This window comes from Vanessa atalanta, chromosome 13 (genome assembly GCF_905147765.1).
Source record: "Vanessa atalanta chromosome 13, ilVanAtal1.2, whole genome shotgun sequence".
NCBI classification, from domain to species: domain Eukaryota; kingdom Metazoa; phylum Arthropoda; class Insecta; order Lepidoptera; family Nymphalidae; genus Vanessa; species Vanessa atalanta.
Genome location: NC_061883.1, coordinates 8,393,484 through 8,416,653, shown reverse-complemented (window position 1 = coordinate 8,416,653; position 23,170 = coordinate 8,393,484). Strand labels below are relative to the sequence as shown.

General features: G+C 30.2%; 1 protein-coding gene across 1 annotated transcript in view; it reads left to right on the top strand.

Moving 5' to 3' along the window:
• LOC125068045 (matrix metalloproteinase-2-like) overlaps window positions 1-23,170 on the top strand; it is a 150,076-nt gene that overhangs the window by 19,825 nt on the left and 107,081 nt on the right. The gene's annotated exons all lie outside the window — the stretch shown is intronic.

The window sequence follows — 23,170 nt, the reverse complement described above, 5'->3', positions numbered from 1 at the left end:
GGATCGATATATGTAGTAGATTTTTATCCAAGCATGAGATGCCAATTCAAGGCCAGGGTTTGATCCCGTACAAAATTTACATCATCCGACCATTGGGCCATCTCGGTTCGTGTTATCTGTGTAATCTGTCAATTTCAAATGTCAGTGCCCATATACAACGTAATTTAATGAGGAACTGAGATAAACCTTAGACTGATCACTGTGATTAATGATAAAAATACGATGACAACGGTACATGATATTGAAAAATAATAATTTTAAAGTATATCGGGCGTGAACTTTAGTTATGTATAGTATTTTTAATTTTTTTTTGAATTTCACTGATTTGGTATCGTCATCCATAAGAATTTTTAAATATAACGTCAATATCTATATTTTTTGTCTTTTATTGAATTATATACCCCACAGACTCATGACTTCTGATTTTTTTTTATTGTTCTGGTCCGACATTGCGAATTTAATTCTAATATAATTTAATTTAGATGTTCATAATACATATAATTATATCTTATATTAGTCCTGTGCTTATATAAGATATAATTATATTACTATGTTATAATTTTTTTGTCTTTGTATTGACAGTCTTTTGGTGTTATGATTTCTTACTGCGTTTGAAGTAGTCTCGGTCTTCCGGATAAATTATTTACCTAATTAAAGTCTTTTAGTTCCTGAGTTCCTATACCATCTCATATCGTAGGTAAATTTTGTTACCGCCGATCTTTCATTGATTCTTCTTAGGTCAGGGTATTTTCTGTTTAAATCCTGTTTTAACAATCAATAAGATAGTGTAATTAATAAAGGATTTTGATTTGAATTGATTTGTCCCCATATATGGGTAATTACATAATGGTGATAAATTAAATATTAAGTAAACACCAAATGATAAATTTCAATTTTACGAATTACTTATGAATCGTATTTGCATCGTTCAACCAATTATTTGGTCATATAAATAATTCATCAGACAAATAATAATTTGATTTGATAATTATTTACATTTCGTAAAACGTATTTAACTGAAATTACTTTGTATTTCAAATCTAAAAAAGATTTATTGCTGAGTTTCATGCCGGTTCCTTACGGTAGAATCTACATTCCAGACCGGTTATAGAAAGTTCCAGCTTAAAAAATAGTTATGTAAAATTACGAATCAATAGTGCCTACTTAAATATATATTTTTTATTATGATATCATTTGACAAATAATTGATTTATTTATTATATGGTTAATAGATACAGATTATTTTAACATGCATCAGATTTTCTTTTATAAAACTAAATGTTTGCAGAATAAGATAATTTTAGTTGCTTAAATATATTATCTTTGAAATATAAAACTTCGTAATCTAATATCTCATCAACAGCACACACAAATAATACTTTTTAGGGGTAAGGTAAGCGTTCCGTTGATTGTTTTAAACATAATTTTTTCAGCAACTTCTGTTTCTGCTTATTTCAAAGTAATATTTATTATCTGTGTTTAAAATAAGAACATATTTTCGGTTGAAATTTTGTCAATAAATTCAAATAATTCTTCTTATAAAAGATAACCTGCGAAAAGTTGTCTGCTTGGTGAAAAGTTGTCCCTAAACTAATTAATTTAACGCCATTAATTTTTTATAATATCTTCCTTTTTTATATAAAGTAAATTTATCCCTAAAAATAAGAATATTACGATAATCCTCCCCGTCTCTCCTTCTTTCCTCCCCATAATGAGATAGTTAGATTGATGACTCAAAAGTTATTGGTAAATAAGCTATTGCAATACTAGCCGTGTACGCGATGCGATTTCCCATCGGAAACATTTTTCAGAAACCCTCCCAATTTAGCACCTGTTAGAACTTTTTAGCCAGTACACCTTTATTAACCGTCTGAGGTAATAATTATTTGTATGTTTAAGTTAAATTAAAATATATATATTAAACACCAATTAAAATTATTTAATTTAAAAAATTAAGAACCATCATACATATATTTATCCCCGAATTAATTCTCTTCATTCAGCCTCTAAAAGGCGAATTCTCAAAAAAGCCTCAACTTAAGTAAAGTAACTGACTTAGAGTAATGACTCTTTCTAATGAGCAGAAACATAAATATTGTTTTCCATATTTCTAACCCCAGAAACGACGAATTTTCATACACTTCCATCCCTTATTAAGCCTTCTCTGGAAGTGAATTTCGAAAAATCCATCAACAATCCGTTAGTTCTAATCTGCGATTCCTTAGGAACTCATGTGCAATATTTATATAGACTCACTGGTTTGGGCTGTGCGTTGAGTTTCAGTCATAATATAAAAATGTTATTAAATATATGAAAAATATAAACTATCATATTTTAACTTATATATGTAAGTCAATTGGATTGTTGATTTATAAAGAAAATCGTAATAATACCTTGGGTATATCAGTTATTATATGGCATAAAACTAATTCATTATTAAAACAATAAATACTTCGTATATGTATATAGAAGTGATTAATCGATATTATACCATAAAATCGACGATTGCATGTTTAGCAATCAGCGAGCTCTTGGACACGTAGGCTCAATACTATGAAACGATATTCAAATCAATATTTCACTGTACCGGGCTAACTGCTCTATTTATCACGTTACCTTCCCGACCGGTCTATAAATAAATGTAACGGGCAACTTTCTCCGCGAGAGGGCGCGACCGATCAGCTGATGCGTTGCGAATGAGGGCACAGATCAGAGATTCATATTATAAACATGTGTTGATGGGGCTTTATTTCATCGTCTAAACAAACTTTGATTATAGACTATTATGATTATAAATTTTATTTGCAGCTTATAATATCAAAGTATCTTTCTACATAAATTAAAGCATTTTATAATATAATACGTGTCTATGGTGCTAAATATTGCTAGAAAATGTGTAATTTAGGATCAGTTCAAGGGTATCATCAAATTATCACTACATTATACCATTCTATTGATATATACTCATAGACGCTTAATAAGCTTTACGATACTAGTATATAATTTATTAATATGAGTACGTTCATCGTTTAAAAAGTTCGGTCTTGATTCTTAATTTAGCGCACTGTTTTAGACCTAAGTTATTATTTCTAATTAAGGTTAATTTATTATGAATTTCAAATTATATGTGAACTAGCCTACATGTGAACTAGAAAGACTTTAGCACGCAAACATGACATTTCAAATTAGTGCAAACAGAACTAATTTTAATTAATACCTACATTAAAATTAGTATGAAGGTATAGTTATATATTATTAATATACTGTTACACATTTTATATCTTCCTTGTAAATATAACAATTTTATGTTTTGAGCTTAAAATAAATAACATTAAAATCAGTTAACGCACTCATGTTTTGCAATAACTCTGAAATGTTTGAGCTCACAGTTACGACTTATATGACTCAAGGGCTTAATTTGGAATCTTGCGATGAGACTTAGCAACTTAACATCTAAGTTTCAATTGCTTTATTTATCTAAAACAATACCTAAACTAAATACACAACATTATTATCGAGCTAGGAAAATTTATTACTCATTCAATTTTACGAGTCATAAATTTCTTTCGTATAAATAAATACCGTTGCTACCACATGTCTGGTCATTGCTATCGAGTAATATAACGAGTACGTACATATATACGTCTACGCCTTGGTTTCAATATTCAAATGCGGGGCCTCGACCCTTATAAATGCACTACTCTTGCTATTGGTAATTAAAAATGACAAGCGACACCGGGTGACACTCCATGTTACGGCATTTACAATGGTGATTTAAATGGGACATAAAGTTAAAACAAACTGGCGTTGATGTTGATTTCGAGCCCGCTTTTATGGCGGTTGTTTGTATAGCAGCGGTAAAAGCGATATTTGTAAAGGTCGTTCGAGCCCCGCGTATTAATAGCTAAGCGCCCCTGGGGCTTTAAAATTCGTCGGCGTCGCCCCATTCGTAATATATCATGATATCGAATTCTATACCCTGCAAGCTATTGCATTTATTTATATATACATATTTAATGGAATGCCAGCGTTTCTTAAATCAAATTTAAAAAATAAAATTTAATCGACTTAAAAAAATTACCGAAAATACACTCACAATTATATTGTCTGTACTGATTTTCATTTTTTGTTATTTTTAATATTGATCAATCGCGCATTGATCTTGCAATTGATGCAAAATGTCAAAAAAATATATTGAGGTCATACACTCTTTTAATATAATCACATGTTACAGACTTCTTTAATTGCATGAATACTGTTACTCAAAATATATACGTCAACGTTATTCAATGGAGGGCGCACAATACACTATGGCGGGAAGCGCAATCGATTGACGAGGTCAACGACACAGGAACTGACCTTTTGTAAAGTACAGCTGATCGAACATCATTTAATTACAAAAATCTTCTATTAAAATACAAAAAAAAATTTTGTAATTAATGAGATCAACGTCTCAACGAAGTAGTCTCAATGACTTCACTTAACTAGTTAATTTAATACATAATTTATTTTTAACCAAAGAACATAAATAACGGTTTATAATCTTTGAATTAAAGAATAAAGAAAGCTTTATTTCGGTGATTTATATCAAACATAATCGCATGCATCTTCACGTCATGTCACAATCGCTGTAGTATTTTATCCTGTCAGCGGGAATGTTTTTGATGCACGCGCAAATTTTATTTGGCACATCGTATTTGCTAAATGAAGTATTTTCTGTGGCTGACAACAAGGAGGCACTAAATGTGGCTAATCAGTCAGTTGGGGTAGAATCAAATGCAGCGCTTTGGCTGGCGGCCAGTGATGCGTAAAATAACCTATTACAGAATCCTTTTGTTGTCAACTGAGCGGCTCGCCTCTTTCCCTCTCTCATTCTGGCGAGACGGTTAAGACCTTAGATACTGTAGAAAAGTTGTTCGAAGTTTCAAGACAAATTGTATTCTTAGGGAAAGCCTCAGAAAGTATTGGAAATTTTGATGTTGCGAAATCACAATACAAAACAAATGGTATGTATATAATTATACGTTATAATAGTACAAATACGTCATTATTGTTATGAAAAAGTTTTTATCACACTGATCAAAGTATTACTCAGATCCTATTTCTGAGTAGGTAATGTAATCGTCTAAAAGGATGTGATCCCTATCTAAGATTAATGATTTCTAGTTCACTGTTGTTTTCAACGCTAGCAATACTTTGGCTACAGTTTCGCCTTAACAAATTTACCTTTAACTATTTCTTAAGTTTCTCACGGATTAATAAGTTTTTTTGGATATACATGATATTCAGTAAAAATTCTAATCAAAATTTAAATATTTTTAATAACCTAAATAATTTATTTCAAATTGTTTATCTAAAATGAGCAGGCAAATTTCATTGTTTACACTGCACCGATAAAATTGTATCGGCGGTGATTCATCCCGCAAAATCGTAAAACCTGTTACATAAATGTGGGTCGTTGAAAGTTCATATCGCCCAGTGCGTTATGAAACTGCGTACAGAGAGATTTCTGAACAAAAACATTACTATTATTTATTCATATCAAATATTAAGTAATTTTAAATTTATAGGCAAGACTTTAGTATTAGTAGAAAAGTGAGCTATACAAATAATTGTACTAAATTATATGACAACATACTTTAGTTAAGGTTCAGGTAAAGGTAAGTTAATCCTTATTTTCTATATACAACAACATATGTGCACTATTTGTAATAGAAATGTTTCAATTAAAATACACAATAAGTGTTTTTTTTTTCTTAAATCAAGTAATGAAAAATATAAATCTTAGTATAAATCTGGAAAATGTTATTATGGATAAATATACTTTCTCTTAGTATTTTTTTAATTGAAATGATTTATTATTCAATGCCTCAATAGTTCGAATGTGAATCGTCTGAAAATGTAAAAATCGCAGGTCTTAAGTCTGACCTTTTAGGATATTTAATTATTCAATCCTAACACAAGTCTTATGCTTAATTGGAAGGCCATCCCTTTCCCTAGTGGTACCTTCAAACTCTGTAGCTTTAGAATATTAGTATAGAAGTAATTGAAACACAAAGACAATGAGACGCTAATGATTTTGGAAATAGGTAATGAGTTTCTGTTTACATTTAATCTGTGAATAATAATAATTATAATAGTTATTTGAACTGACAATGGTTTGTAAATAAGCTTTACACTAACTACTAATAGGACTACTAAGGACAAATTTTACATGACGTTGATGTATCTCAAGTTATAATTTTAGCCTAATTTTTATAGCCTTTATTACAAAAACAATACAAAAATAACCAATACTTTTAATACAATATCTAATGTAGGTACTGCAACGAATAATTTAAATAATAAATCGGACAACTCATAGAAATCTATTTAAATTGAAATATTATAAAGTATCATCAAATATATTTGAAAAATACTGTGCGTTATTTGATATCACACTCCAATCTAGAGGTTATTGACCTAATAGGTGTTGACTACCATAAAACAACCACATAATACTCGTAAATATTAACAGCATGTAGGAGTGCACTTGTTACGATTATTTGTATTCGATCCTATTTTATTACCAATTTTGGGACCAAAAATATTATTACTAGCTTTGTTGTTAGGAAAATTATTGTTGAATATTGTATTGTTATCAATTCAAACAACGTTCGGATGAATTTGCAATTGATATGTAAAACTAACATTGCGAAATATTGCTGGGAATTAATGCATACAATTAGACGTATTGTATAAACGGCAATAATTAACTTTTACAGGTAATAAAACTGAATACTATAATTAAACGAATTAAACTGTTTTTACAAAATAAATAGAAAAATCTTTGAATTAATTCATGAAGTTTACGAAGTTATCCACATAGCCCAATTTGGTTTGAAGTCTTATTTAATAAAATAAAAAGGCTATGCTTTAACAATAAAATGGATTAAGGGACTGTCACGGGTCATTCCTTTTTTTATTATAATAGGTAAGCGGACTGGCCTGGCAATTGTGGTGTAGCGGTAGAATTTATTTGCATATAGCCCTACCAGTTAATAAAATTTTACCACTACTCACCAAGTAACATTCCTCTGTTGATAAATGTTATTGCATAATATTTCGTTTCAATAACTGATAAACTGCTTCGATTTTATTGTGTACTTCGGTTAAATACTCATAAGATGTGTATATGTCACTGTAAAAGCTCGAACTACGGTAAATCTTAAGATTTTCCAGTAAAACCTAATATTTACCGATTATGAATGGTAAATATGCATAAAACTTTGTGATTCGAACTTTTACCATCATTCACTTGGTAAATCTTAGGATTTACATGTTAGGTTAGGTTAGGGTTGGAATGGTAAAAGTCCGAAAAAGTCGTCCCTTTTTAATAAATACTTACATTTATACATATAAATACTTGTAAGATAGTATTAATTGATCACTTAGTTCTTAAAATTGAGTTTAAAAAACTTAACTTATTAATTTTAATAGAATATTAGTTATCATCCACTACTTCGCTAGCGTTTTAGGCACTGGTCATCGGCTGTTAGATATAAAAAGTAGCCAATGTCCTTTCCTTGAAGTTCAGATACAGAGACAGACAGAGAGTTATTTTCGCATTTATAATATTAGGTAGAAAACATATAATATGTTTTTCGTGCGCGCGCAGAAAAGGACACATTTTTTTGTATTTTTTTTTTTAAATGAAGATGCAAAAATACAAAAAAAAAGATTAATAAAATTAGATGGCTATCTCACGTTGATCGTGATTGACGGAGGAATGTTCGTCAAATCAATGCGCACTGGGCCAGCACCGGGTGAACGTCTTATTTATTGACTTGACATTATGAGAATTAATCGATATCCATTACAATTTATAATCAAGTATAAATTTTTGCGTCCTAGTTATATTTGGCAAGGAAAAAATTGGCGTCTTTTAAAGAGGCATTTTAAAAAGTTGAATTTATGTTTAAGAATTAATTAATACTTCCAGATATAACACCAATAGCTGATAGGTACTACATAATATTGTTGGTCTAAATGTGTAAGTGTAAATCTATAAAACAGTTTTGACTTTTATAACAGTACAAAACGAAACTCGAAACGTTAGATTTTCTAAATATGGACGTTTTATTCATTATTATAGTACGATTAAAATAACTTCGATTTTGAATAGCGAAAACTTATATTTTTTCCTCGTTGATTTGTTTCAACTTTAACACAATAATGACATTTTGTTTTTTACAATATCCAATAAGTGACATAGAAGACAATTGAAAGCTCATGGTACAGCACAAAGTCCTTAACACTTTCAATCCAGAACTAAGAATAACACTTTTCTCGTTTACTTTGTTGTCTTACGCAAGTTTAGTTCGCACTAGTTGAGAATACAAACGACGTGTGTCCCGAGATGTGACGTATACTCTCTGAATACAAGCAACTAAGATGAAAGTAAGTAAACAACACAGTTAATCAAACATGAGGAATGAATCGTTCGTTTATAAACACAAGACGTCCCTAACATTTACATTTGCTGTTTATTTATCGATTGAAGACTTTAAGCCACTTAATCCTTACTTTGTATTTTGTTTAAAATGTAATTTTTAAATTATAATTTTTCATTGTCTAAAGTTCAATTAAATTATGATAATAATTGTCATTTTTTTAAGATAATAAAAGTGGTAATCAAGTTTTATTTTCAATTTTTATGTTTATAATATGTCATATGTGGTATTTATGTAATCTTATGTAGTTATTGGTATTATTAATGTAGGTATAAACAAATACATTACCTACCCTGATTTCAATTTTAAATGTCCTAAGACGAAAGTTGTCTGGAAGAAAGCTACTGAGCGGTAAAGCGGTCTTGGTTGTACGTGTATTTTATTTTCTTCACTTATTTTTAATCTGTGTTACGTATTAGACAATACATGTAGATACATCAAACTAAAAAAGAATGAACTACTAAAAAGAGCCACCAAAGTCAACAACAACCCAACATGTCCATGGAGATTAGAATATAAAATAAAATAATATGATTTATAATAAAGAGTATAAATAAACCGAATATAAAAGTTTATACATCGAAGGTTACTTTTAAATATTAAGAATTGATGTACTCGTATTGGACTGTAATACGGACAACTTAGTTTGACGAGCACGTGTACTTTATGGGTGGGACTGGCGCTTGCAGTTTGCCATTCGATTCGACAGTATGTTACCAACATCAATTTACGTGCTGCGTGCGAAGTGCTACTGCGGATATCGATTATTGTTTAAAACGACGGATTCGGGGATACGATAGCGATTTTTATAGCGAGTCGTAAATATGAAAAGTACTGCAAATTCTATCGAGACTATTACTTTTGATTTTAATAACCTTAATAAAGGTTAAACAGCTTATCTATCTAATAAAATGTACAGCGATTGATAATTTAAGAAAAGCTTCAACAATAAGTTTTCGTTATTAATTATTTTATATGGTTAATTTAGGCCATCATATCAGATATTATTTTCGAACTGTATTTTTTATATCACTTCACCAATAAATACATCTACACTCTCGTTCGCCAATAAATGGTCATCACTCAAAAACTTAATAAATAATTTGACCAGCTTATATCAATTGAAAGCCTGTCTTGAATGTCTACTCCCTTTTAAGGATAAAAGTTTGGGCTTATTATAACGGAAAAATTTAACCATTTTCCAATTGCGCTAAGTAAGGTACTATAAACACAAATTTAAAAAAATGAATCCTCAGTGACATGTGCCGTGTTGGGACCTCCTATCATCGTTTAAAATCTGCTGAGCTGTAAAATAATTTCAATATGAATATTATCATTTAGATCCACACAATTAATGGTTTTGATGCCAATATGACCACCATAATTTTATTAATATCATCATCTGGTTATTCTCAGACGTTTTGTGACTTTATAACAAGTCGACAAGACTGATAATCATGACTTTTACAAATGGCAGCAAAACGCTTAAATATCTTGTACACTCTTGAAGTTCGGAACGTTTGATATCACACAAGCGCCTTTAATAAACTCCTTATTGAGTGTGTAATAAATTGAAATGGAACTGTAACATTATTTAAAGCACAGACGCGAACGTTGTGAACGATTTCATTGTTCGCGCAACTTGTACATTGCGATCATTGTTATTAGATAATTTGAAAGTCCATTTTGAGTGGGTACTTATTCACATTGTACTACAATCAAGCACTTTGTACCGGACTATTCCAGGCAAGCTATCTACTGGCTGATTTGGCTCTCTGACTGAGACTCGATCACAGTAATTCTAACGCAAACTATCAACTCTTCAAATGCAATCAGTCAAATATCTTTATTCAGTATAGAAAATTACATTTACTTATTCATTGTCAAAAAAATTTATTCGTATTTCATTTCGGTATGAAGGAAGCCAGCCAGCGTAATTTCAGGCGCTTGCATCTTAAAATCTCAGGTCAAATGGCTGGTGGAATGAATAGAGTGAAAATGGATTAGTGCTCCTACATTGTCAGTGTCTCTAAACACATATAATCTATTACTATATACTACTTATATAAGAATACTTCTATTTTTAACGCTAACTTTTTCAATCAAGCAAAATATATTTCAAGTTTTTAAATCTAAAAGCTTAAACAATTTAATGTCCTTCGCATGTATACATGAAGGGTGAAACGAAATGAAACTTAGAAATACATTATGATGTTCAACGTTTAATGACTTTGTATACAAATAGCTAGTCGCTGCTCATTGAACCAAATCATTCACATCGGCGCAGGCGCAGTCACAACCATATTTGTATCAATCAACCGTTGCACATGTAATTGAGCCGCAGGATGTTACCCATCACGGCCATTGAGGAGCTTTTCTGAAACATCACATGCAAATTAACTAATATCAATCTTATTGTATTATATTAAAGAATATATTATCATAATCTTGCAAAGGCCGTTAATGCGATTATTTATAGAACGAATAGCCGCGATGATTATTGCAATAAAGTTCGAGACGTTAATAACTCTCGTGAAAGTATCTAAATTTTCTTAACACTTCAACATTATCGGTGGTAGGGTTTGTACACATTAGCTACCGTCTTACTTTGTAGTGTCGTGTTTAAGGGTGAGAAAATCGTATAATTACACAAATAATATTTTGTTAACAATTGACTTATACTTTTAACCAGTATAAGGACGAAGTTGATCACTTATTATCAGGTGACCGTGTTCGACATATGTGCTCTAAAAATAATAAATAAATCAATTTCTTTTTTATTGCTTCAATATTGTTTATTATATTGTCTAATAACAAATAATATGTCATAGAACGCTTATTTAAGTTAACTTTGATAAACTCTGGTGCCAATACAATAAAGTGACAAGATATCAAGACTGGCATAAATTATAAATCAAATAAATATGAGGATTCGTTTATAATTTTATACTGTTCATGGAGATCGGTTAGAACGATAAAATCTAAAAGATATTTTTGTGCAACAGCAGTTTTATTATTAGTTCGAGGAACTTTTTACGGTCCCCCATCAAGACGTCAATCAATGCATTTAGTTTAACGGCAATATGAAACGCACGTTAGCGAGTTACTCACTCATCATCATTGTAGGGTTGTCGATATCTTAAAGAATTTTTTGCTTTTTTTAATAGCAGATTTTATATATTTTATCCCAAATCGATTAAATGTAAGTAAAGTAAAATTAAAAATTAAGTAATAATATTTCAATTTTAAATTGTACAAAACACATTAAACTATTTTTAATCTATTTAGAAAACCTACAACTAGCGATGTGTTTATTGATTTTTTTTAATCTATATAATATTAAATTATACTTATGACAGCCCTAAAATCAAGAGTACAAGGTTTTTAATCTTAACTTTTAATCGATTTGAGATGAAAAAACATAGCACTTTTACAAATCAGACCAAATCTTAGTGATATTTTATATTTTCTTTAATTATTATTTTATAATTCATTATATTCTTAAATTAACTTTAATGCTATATTCTATAAAAATCTAAGTACCGTTTATGGTTTTATCGTTTTACTATTATTATTGCAACATAAAACTTAAAGCGATTTCATAAAGCAATAAACCCGTCCTTGTAAACTTTAGAATTACACAAATTTGTATCAATCTTTCCAGTTTTATATTTTGCGTACGTTATGTAGGTTTTCTTCTTTTTCCTTATATATATAACTCAAACGAGGTCGCACTTTAAGCGTTTAAAATTAAATTCAAATTATTAATTTTATTGCGTTCAGAAGATACGCTTCTAAATTGATTAAGACTTAACGGATTTCGAATTAGTCAAGATGTGTATTTATTATTAGTTGTCCTGTCCTGTGTTTGTTTGTACTTATTATTAGTTGTCCTTTAATATAATATTAAATATTTTAATGAGTAAATTTTATATATCTTTAATATGTCTACTATAACAATAACTTTACATATTGAATGTCTGCTTTTCTAAGTACAGTAAATTGGATTGAAACAGTACGAGTATGTTTGACCACCCGTGCGTAAATGAATCTTATGTAAAGTAGGTATATGTTCCACATTTGTACTTCAGCCGTTTATCTATTTCTGACTCATATTAAAGCAAGTCATTAAAAGCGTAAGTTTCAATACAGAATAACCTTTCAGTAGTTTCTGTGGTTAACTTAGTTACAAAAGCGAATTCTCCTTAATCATTTAAGTATATAATTTTCCTCTTCCTCACCTCACTCCTTTGAAGGAGTCAATCCGTTCGTTCCGGCTCAATCTTCTTCACTTTATCCTGTCTTTTGAAAGCGACTCCGTTGGCCTTTGCCGTTTCTAAGACTAATAGCCCTTTTAGAGTCTCAATGAGGTAATCATTGGAGAAATGTATTGGAGTATTAATAGAGATATATAATGCGCTAGTCTTATATGAGATAAAGTGACTTAAAGGACGATGAATTTAAGTACAAGCTTTAAATGTCAACGTTGACATGTCTTAGATTGCTTAATACTAAACATTAAGTTAGCACGTGAGCGCTTTTATTATGTAATTAGTATCTATCACTATGCATGTATTTAAATTTAAGCTAATCACTGTTTTCATCGTCGTTTCTTATAATTCATTTAACGATATTTCCTATTAGTAGTAGAGCTGTATTAAAGACATACCGTCATGATGAGCTATGAATACATATTTTGCAAATAAGTCACCTACGTCACGCGTGGACAGGACAAGAACTTTGGAATTTCACTCATAAATCAGAGCAATAGTGTAATTCGATATTAAGCAACATACTTGGTTGTGATTAATTATGTTTACAGTAGGATGCAGTCCAGACGCCACATTTGCTGCACGGTGACGTGGCCGGACAACCATTGTTCATGACTGTATGGATTAATTATATTATTTAACAGGAATCATCTATAAACATGGACACTTGAATACGATCGCATATATAGAGCTTAGAACGATGAACATAGAGATGATTATTCAACGATGTAAGTAAAAACAGCCGAATGACAATTTTTCCTGAAGGCGACTGTCGTCTTAAAACGTCTATGAATAAAGAACCAGGATGTGCTGGTCTTTGTCATATTCATCGAAAAGTCATTTCCTTAACATGATATTAATACTACAAATACGTATAGTATTTCTAATAATTTAACAATGAAATTAATGCGCTTTGTCAGTTAATTCAAAGTACGTACGGTGATGAATTTTGCATGCGTGTTCATTTACATTGGCGCCCCGTGCGAAGTGAATGCTACAATGACGTTATCATTTATTTTGTTTACTAAAAGAATTAATGTCCCCGTAAATTATGTTAAAGTGACCGTTTTGAAGTGGCGGTATTTTAGTGAAAGATTTGCTTGCGGTTTTGACATGACGATAAAATTTACAACGCGCCATAGTAACCATATTTCAGCGATGGACCATAAAGTACACGTGTTTAACACACAATGAGCAATTTGTGTTTTTTTTTCAAAATTATGTCCCAACAAAACGAATACACTAATTGATTCTTAAATCTTTTAATACGAACATAAACTTACTGAACAATAAATGCGAAATAATTTTAAATAATTCCTATTAAACATTATTAAAGTAACCAATTTTGTAGGTAATACATTTTTAACTTAAACTACATATGTTGGTTTTTGTGATTATTAGTAGTTTTTTAGTCACGTTTGTATATAACTGGATAGGTAGTTGAAACTTAGGTAATTTGTAATAAAACCAGTGAGATTGTAAACTGACGAAAAAATTTAAACGGAGCTTGTAATAAAACGCACATACATACATACTTTTTACAACTTTATTTATTTTCTATTATGAATAAATATACTAAGATTTAATTTGACCAAAATTAAGTCATTTACATACACTTTATGTAATTGAAAAGTCACAAATGAAATTATAATATCAGCTTGACAATAACGCTGCGACACATACATACATGTGACGGATTAATACAGAATTCTAAATGTTTTCGGTGAATTCCTGTGATTACAATTAGTGTAAGTAAGCCACAGATTATAAATACAATACATAAAAGCCTAACATTGATTAGTTTGGTTATCCTATAGTCTCCTCTAAATTGAAAGTCCATGGCACTGAATAGTTTACGCTGTGTATTTATAGTCAGTCATTGCCTTTTATAAATATATATATATATATACACTCCACTGAGTATATTTTTAGTGCTAATACTTTTAGAAGTATTACTAAGTATAACGATACTATCATAACATAATGTTCTTAATAAATATTTGATTTCGTCTGGTACATAAAGGTAGCTCTTACTAAGAACGAGTCAGTATAAATAATGTATGGATAAAACGTCTCATAAAGTCATAACTATGTAATTTATAACATGAAGTCGGAAACATATGAGTACTTTATATTACCTTAAGGCTGTTTTTACCTTTCAATATAAATAGTAAGCTTAACATGACGTTTCACGATCATTTTATATTATTTCTATGAAATGCCATTTATGAAAATTCGTTTTTTATTCATTCATATTCTAATAATTATTGTATATATTATGGTATTTTCATTGTACTAGCTGAGAGAGTCCAGTGGTTAGAACGAGTACATCTTAGCCGATGATTGCGGGTTCAAACCCAAGCAAGGACCACTGATTTTTTTATTTATAATTTATTTAGTACTCGACGGTGAAGGAAAACATCGTGAGGGGACGTGCATGTGCCTACTTTAAATGAAATTCTGCAACATGTATATACACCAACCCACATTGGGGCAGCGTGGTGGAATACGCTCCAAACCTTCTCAAAGGGAGAGGAGGCTTTAGTCAGTTAGGCACTCACAGGCTGTTCCAATTGTACTTATATTCAATTGATAAAACAATAGAGTGAACCGACATAGGCCAATGGTAAGAAAACATGGAATTAAGCCGAAGATCACGGATAATAACTCTCTATAGACTTAATATTGTGTATATAATTCATCTCGTGTTCTTCGGTGAAGGTAAATTTCCTGAGGAAAACTGCATATATTGGATAAAATTGTGACAAATGTATATTTAATTGGAATCGTGGAATAAGGTTCTAACCTTTGTCTGAAAAGTAAATACAGCTTTACCCAGTACTAGAACATTTATGGTCAATTATTTACTTCATATCAATCAATACAGCAGCTAATTAGTGAGTGATGTTGATTTTATTATTAATAATAATATAATTGTATTAGATTCTAATTAATTAATGCAATTGGACTACAATGACATCATATTATATATTAATTAATGATATAACCGAGAAATTAAAGCAACGACATGAGTCTAAAAATAACTATTCTGACGTTTTTAATTTATGTAATAAACTCTATACTTACTCAGGTTTTGGGTTTTTGTTAAATTAATATAAAATTAAAAACGCTTATTCGAAAGTTCTTGTTCGACTGTTATTTGTATATGATATAGATAATAAAAGAATTGAGAAGTAATACAGAGATCATAGATCAACTGATCTAGGTAACTGTTGAAATAAAGCGAATGTAACGCGGGTAAAACATAAGCACAACACGGCCGCTGTTGTATTGTATTCTATTATTAAAACTTTTTTAATACGATTAATATCACAGATTAGGTTATACGTAAAGCAATTTATTTTCCGTTTCGAATAATGTCAATATTTCCTGAAATTAATTAAAATCATATTGCAATTCACAAGTTAAATATCATATTTGTTTATTTACCTCGGTTTATGAATCCCTTTTTATTATGACACATAATAAGATATACACTAAATTAATTATTATTATATATTTACATGTAGATATAAGTTCTTATTTAATTGGTCACCTCTTAATAGGAGTCGAGATGGTCCAGTCAGATGTAAATATGCGGATTCAAACCTGGGCAAGCTCCGTTGATTTTGATATGGTTAATTTTTTAATTGTCTTATACTTGCTCGGCTATAAATGTGAATATTATTGGGGGATCAACATGCCAAGTTTGACAAAGGTGTTTTGACCGAGCCGCATTGGATCAGCGTGGTGAAATATGCACAAAACCTTCTCCTATGCTAAATGTAGAACATTTAAAAGCTGTTACTATAGCTCTTCTCATAAGCCGGTATTGTAAGATGTTGTATTGTATGGCCTTTTCTTATGTGCTCTCTTCTTATGCACTCCCAACAGTGAGTGAGTGTTATCTAAATTATTTTATTATAACATTCTGTTATTTATATATAAAGTAATTTGAAGATAATTATATGTTATATTGACTACCGCAAATATTGGCAATACAGAGTCACTCAAGGAGATAAAGGTACATACGACCAGGTAATCAATAAGCTACCGTTTCTATTTTATTTTTAACTCTAACTATTTAGTAGAATTTTATACTATTCTTTACGATACGCATTTTAAGTACCGATACAGTAGTATAACATGATAATTGAATATAATTTCCTCACTGTGTGAACAAATCAAAAACTCTTAAGTTTTTATTTAAATTTGACACAACGACAGCAAGCTTATATAACATGACACTTGACAAAGTCGAAAGCATTAAGTCTTTGAAATAGGCAATTATAATAAAGCAATTTGAGTAGACAGAAATTGTAAAATTATAAAGAGATAAAAGGCATCGCGTTAGTCAAGAAAATTTGTTAAAATCTGCATAATAAATGCGGCATCACGCGTCATAACTTCAGAGGGAATAAATTAATTAAGTCTTATTCGGAAGGAGATTTGTTAAAACCCTCTACTCTTCTGATAGCGCTGACAGAAAATAAAGTTACATTACTTTTAGAATAATTTAATCGGAAAATAGGATGAAGTAGGTTATTATTAAGATATCAACAAATACCCTTCCCTTACCCAATTTATTTCGATAAAATTTACACTTTCATAAATAAAACTGACGAGATATTAAATTCAATACCTAATCTACCTAAATAGTAAAAATAAAATAAAAATAACACAGATAAATTTAAAGGAAGTAATAATATGTATGATAAATTCTTTCAAGACTCGTTTTATTAGCCGCAAATCAGAAAAAGTTCAGCTCACGCGGCAGACTTTTAAATCTTGTCAATAAACAAACATGCTTTCTAACGAGTGTGAAAATAGATTCAGTTCCCTGGGGAGAAGAGTGAGTCGGCAAGAAGTAGGAATACTAGCGAATATGATAGGCGCCAAGACGGCGCTCTGACTCATACGACCTCTTTAATCAGAGGACGCCTACAGCACTTCCTTAGCATAATACTCTTCTGCTAAACGATTTTACACCTTAATACTCGAGGCGTAAAACTACAGATAAAAATAATGGCTCAAACAATCATAAAAACTATGATAGCCGCTGCAGATGCTGAACTATAACAATGCTCTAAATCTGGAGTCTAATTTCCTTTGTGAATGTTCATCTTAAAACACTCGACTATTCTTACACCGAATGAACTTCGGTTCAATTAAAAATACACACTTTTACTTCAGTAACTATTTGAATAAGATTTTTATGCAAAGGTATTTACATTTTTTTCTTGCTATTAACTGTTAACCTTTTATAAATAAACAATTTTGAAATTAAATTGAATGTTATAAATCTTTAAAATATGTTTTCTAAGAAGTGTAAATTAAATATACTCCGGAACTTTGATGTATTTAAATGACAAAAGAAATGAAATAAAACAATCACGATATTCATACATACCGCGAATAAGTATCGAATAAGATCAAAAGTTTTATATTCGTATCAAATATAACGATTTTTTAATTTCAACGCTTGAAGTTTATTTCTTTTATTAATATATGTTTTACTGTATATTATTATTGCTCACAATGTTGCAAGTAAGTTAGCTTTATAAAATTGTTTTTATCATCTGTCAAAAAAATCCTATACTTTATATAATTTTGCAGTTAGTGTACATCTTCTACGACAGCACAATAAAAACTCCTTAGTCATATTTATTTAACACAACGTTCGCAACGACGAAAGTGAATCTTTGCCTATGTAATATATAGTCATAGAGCATGTAGAGAACACTTTAGTTTAAACAAATTAAAATGTTGATGAATGTAAAACGACAATTACTAAGCTAATAAATGTATGAAATACAACCGGCGACCTCATTTGATTCTTATTTAGATTATCGGTCACTTGTTAATTTTATTAATTCATCAAGAGCATCACAATATGCATCGCTGCATGGGGCATCGCATATCGCTTTTCAAGTCACTGAACTTTTTGTTAACCCAAATTGGCTTGTCCGTCTGTGTATGTCCACAATAATTAATCAAGCTTGCCAACAACTAAGGGACGTTAATAATGTCCAAGGACCACTTCAATTTATAACAATTCCCTCTCAAAGTCCGCAAGATAATTAATAGTTGAGATAAATGCATTTTACTGACTAGACGTATTCAGGCGTAAGGATAGATAATCTTTATTAATATATTTAACGTACCTGTATCGAGATGAAAAGTTTTCATGTGTTTATTATTATCATTATGTTCTGTCTGGATCAGACAAGCTGTTATTTAGATTGAAACGAGTATTGTCCAGATGGTTAGCTTCTGGATTTATATTTTTAGCGCTTTAAATATTTTTATGAAACAAAATGAAATTATAACAACAGTACGTTTGTATTTTTTTTTAAATGGTAGACAACGGTACACAATGAACGCATTCTTTGACAATTAAAACTTATGATTAACATCGTGTACAGACTTGCAGGCTATCAAAACATACAGATCATAAAATGATACTACAACGTTCTTTGCCAAACATTTATAAATTATAACTTTCTTTTCAATACAACTTATTTAATACATCAAAACAATTAGAAATATTAAAAATACGTAACTAGTGTAACAAGAGAAAAACAATTATATTATATTCGTTTATGACATGTGGAAACGGCTTACTCTCCTGTTAAGTTTAAAATTAAAAATGGAGTTCAGTCACAATAATTTACTGCAGCTTGTCATATATATATCGCGGAACTTTCTACTGAAAATATAAACAAACCCCAATACCTTATATAAAGTTCTAATCTCTGATTGGTTTCAATAATTTTCACATTAAAATATTATTAACGATCTGTAATTAACGTATGCATTGAATACACACAGAGTTTTACACGATTTTAATAAAGACCTTAAGTACATACATGTACTGAAGTTCTTCAGATATATCTGGTATTCTAGTAAGTAGGTTATACATATTATTATTATATGTGTTTCTTCTAAAACGTGCAGAACTCCGTGCGATGTTTTTGTTACCTCAACAAAATAAATTAGCTCTTGACAAATATAGTTGCTATTGATTAAAACCGACCTTGGATTAAGAGACACGTGTTTTAAACAGCTAATAGTTGTTCTAACTATATTATTACCGCTAGGCATTTAAATTGGCCTTTACACATGAAATAAATCTAATCAAATTATACGAATTCAAATAATTCTTTATTAATAAACAACAACAAGAACAACAACAGCTTTTGTAAAATTTTCGGTTCTGGTTTTATAATAGTATGTAAGTATATACATATACTTATACGTATTTATTTTGGACATGGGGCCTATAGCTTTAACTCTCACAGCTAAAACTATAGGTAACTAATTATATATAATAAAAAATATTTAATGAAGTAACGTAGTTTTATGGTTATGTGAGTGAGAAGTTTTTTTACTGAATCATTTTATAGATCAGTGTCAACCACTTCCATTGGCAAATTAAGATACTTTTAAATAAATAGCCTAGCCCAGAGACATGAGTGTCTGCTTAAAGTCTTTCTAGTTTGTCTGTCATTATGTTTTGCGAGTTCCATTTCAGACACCTATCAAAAAATATACCGAACAGTCTAACAAAAGAACTAATCTCAAGGAATTTTCGACCTTATCTTAATTAGACATAAAACTTCAACGTGATTAGTATGTCTATAGAGGTGAATATGTTTAATCATAGATTTTTTACATTTGGTCATTTACATTTTTTATAGTTTATAAATTGTTTGTTAACTTTTAAGCTATACACCTATTATCCATAATAATGTCAACATTATACTTAATAATAATTTATTGACTCGCACATTATATTTTAAAACACTAATAATTCTTTGAAGACACTTACCATTAAAAAATGGGTACATTAATATTAATGCCTGACTTTGTTTATTTGTTTGTTTGTTGATTGCAATTTCATATAGTACCTACCCGACCGATCGTCATGAAATATTGGATATACATCGTCAGGGATAACGAATAAGTCATATACCTATAGTACTTAGACCCTGTACTCTCTCCTTCACAAATAAACACAAAATTTATTACCACAATAATTTTTACTACCGTATAATACATTAATGTACGCGTACCTTGCAATTTTATCAATCATTAAACTCATTGAATTTCACGATCTTCCCATTCTGAGTGACCTTGCTGACGTCGAGTTACGGCAGCCGAACGTGCCGGTCATTGACTCATTATAGTAGTGTTGTATTTATGTACAGTGACCTAATTCGGTATCATCACTTATCTCCATGAATTATAGTTCTAACAATCACTGTATGGGCTATCGATATTTTTTAATGATTTATTTCTATTATTCTTCATGCTAGGAATAGGTTTATATTTGTTTCGATTGTTTTTATGTATGTTCCGCCATATTATATCAAAGCCACACATATTTTAGAATCATATAATTATAAAATAAATTTGTTGGAGTTATTTTACTTTTATCTTTTCCGAGCAGTCTAAAATTCAGTTAGATAACGTTTTTAAAGTTAGTCGGTTGTTTTATAACGCAAACTCCAATTAAAAAAAAATAAAAAAACAGGCTAGCATTATATGACTTATATATTTTATTTTATCCCATTATTGTTTTACATTAAGTTTTATATGAGCGAGACTTCATTAAAGTTCCGAGGTTTAAAAACAACACCAATTCACCATTGTACATGAAAATGTACTTAATCCACACAAAATAGCAAAACAACTACGATTTCGTCCATCCCAGATTACCGTCGAACAATTTATCTTACGCTTCAATTAATCTTAATCGGCAAACTACGAATTTATTTTCCCCGGCGTTTTAAACGAATTTTAAAGAAAATACTTCGTTCAGCACTTTTCAGTGGAATGACGCAGTGCTAATTCAAATGGATTTTGTCTTTCGTGAAACGGTTACTTACAGTCCAACATTTAAAACCTGAGCGTGAGAAAATATAATACAGTAAAAGACAGTGTAAATGTACAAAAAATCACAAAAACATACCTACAGGGAGGTTTAGGTTAAACAGAAAAGTAACTGCCGATTGATGTTCCACTGTTGGACTTAAATCTACTCTTCTTTTTTCTCTTAGGAAAGGTTTGGGGCGCATTTACCAAATAGCACAAGATGAACTAGTGCTTATCTAGGCTTGACCGTAATCTGACCAGAGATTGCTTCATGACCCTGACCTGTTTTTATTATTATACTCTTGTTAATTCACAGAAGATAGTTTGCATACCGTTGTAAAGAGGATTTAATGTGAATTATGTACTTTCGAAACGTAAAAAGACATTTAAATAGTCAAAAAAATTAAATAGAGAAAACATTATAACTTAAAATAGTTAATAAATATCCACAATAATTGTATTCTGTTTATGTACTTATCTCTATATATTTTAAGTTTGAAGCTGGCAATACGTAGAATTGTTTTTTTTTTTCGATTCTCTGAGCGCTATGAGTCATGCAACTTTGGATTTTCCAATTTAATTAATTATCTGACCGGTGTAAAAGTAAAAAGTCACTCCTGCAAATCAGTTGTTAAATTTTGAGTACCAAATTCTTCAGAGATTTTATAAATACTGTAAATGCATTTTGTGTCGTAGTTTGAATTTTGTGTGACTCTCTAATGATAATGAGGTCTAATAATGAAATGGTGTAAAAGCAGTTCACTGACTGATAGTGCTTGCACTCGACCACACATGGTGTCAAGTGCCAAGTATTTCGTCACACCGTTACGTTAGCTGATTGATACTTATAACTGCAGACATATGAGACACAAGGATAAAATATTTTCTCACAAATAATAAAAAATAAGAACGTTTGAATCTTTATTTTACAAGATCAATTTCAATTTAATGTGAACACAGTTTGGCCAATTAAATTACATAAATAATTAGGTACAATTTAATCATGATAATGATTCATGATCTTAAATGAAAATATTAGTATACAATGCTTGTTTTCGTCTATATCGTAAAAAAAGAATATAACAAACAAAGCACCAAAGAGCCCGGTAGTTAAAGAAACTTAAGAATCACGAAAGCGCATTCATTCCATTTGCAATAATAGTGACTAATGGTTTCCACGTGGGAGTATCTACATAGAATTAACAGTATGACAACTGCGTGCTAAAGAGGTGGCATTTTTAATGCTGAACATTCAAAAGCCTTTAATCAGACGATATATTAAATAAAAACACCGAACGCATGTTCGAAGATATAAAACGACGATATAAAAACTTTAAACGTAATTGTAAATAATGGTTATAACTTGAAACACGTAAGGGTCAATACAAGTAAGTTCTGTTAATAGGACAGGTTGTAGGAAGGTCCAACTCGGGTTTAATCTATGACGTCGTTAAAACTGTTGTAACTCGTATGAGGTCCATTCCCGCGGGCTTTTATCCCTATTTGGTATGCTCCTGATAAATTAGAAGT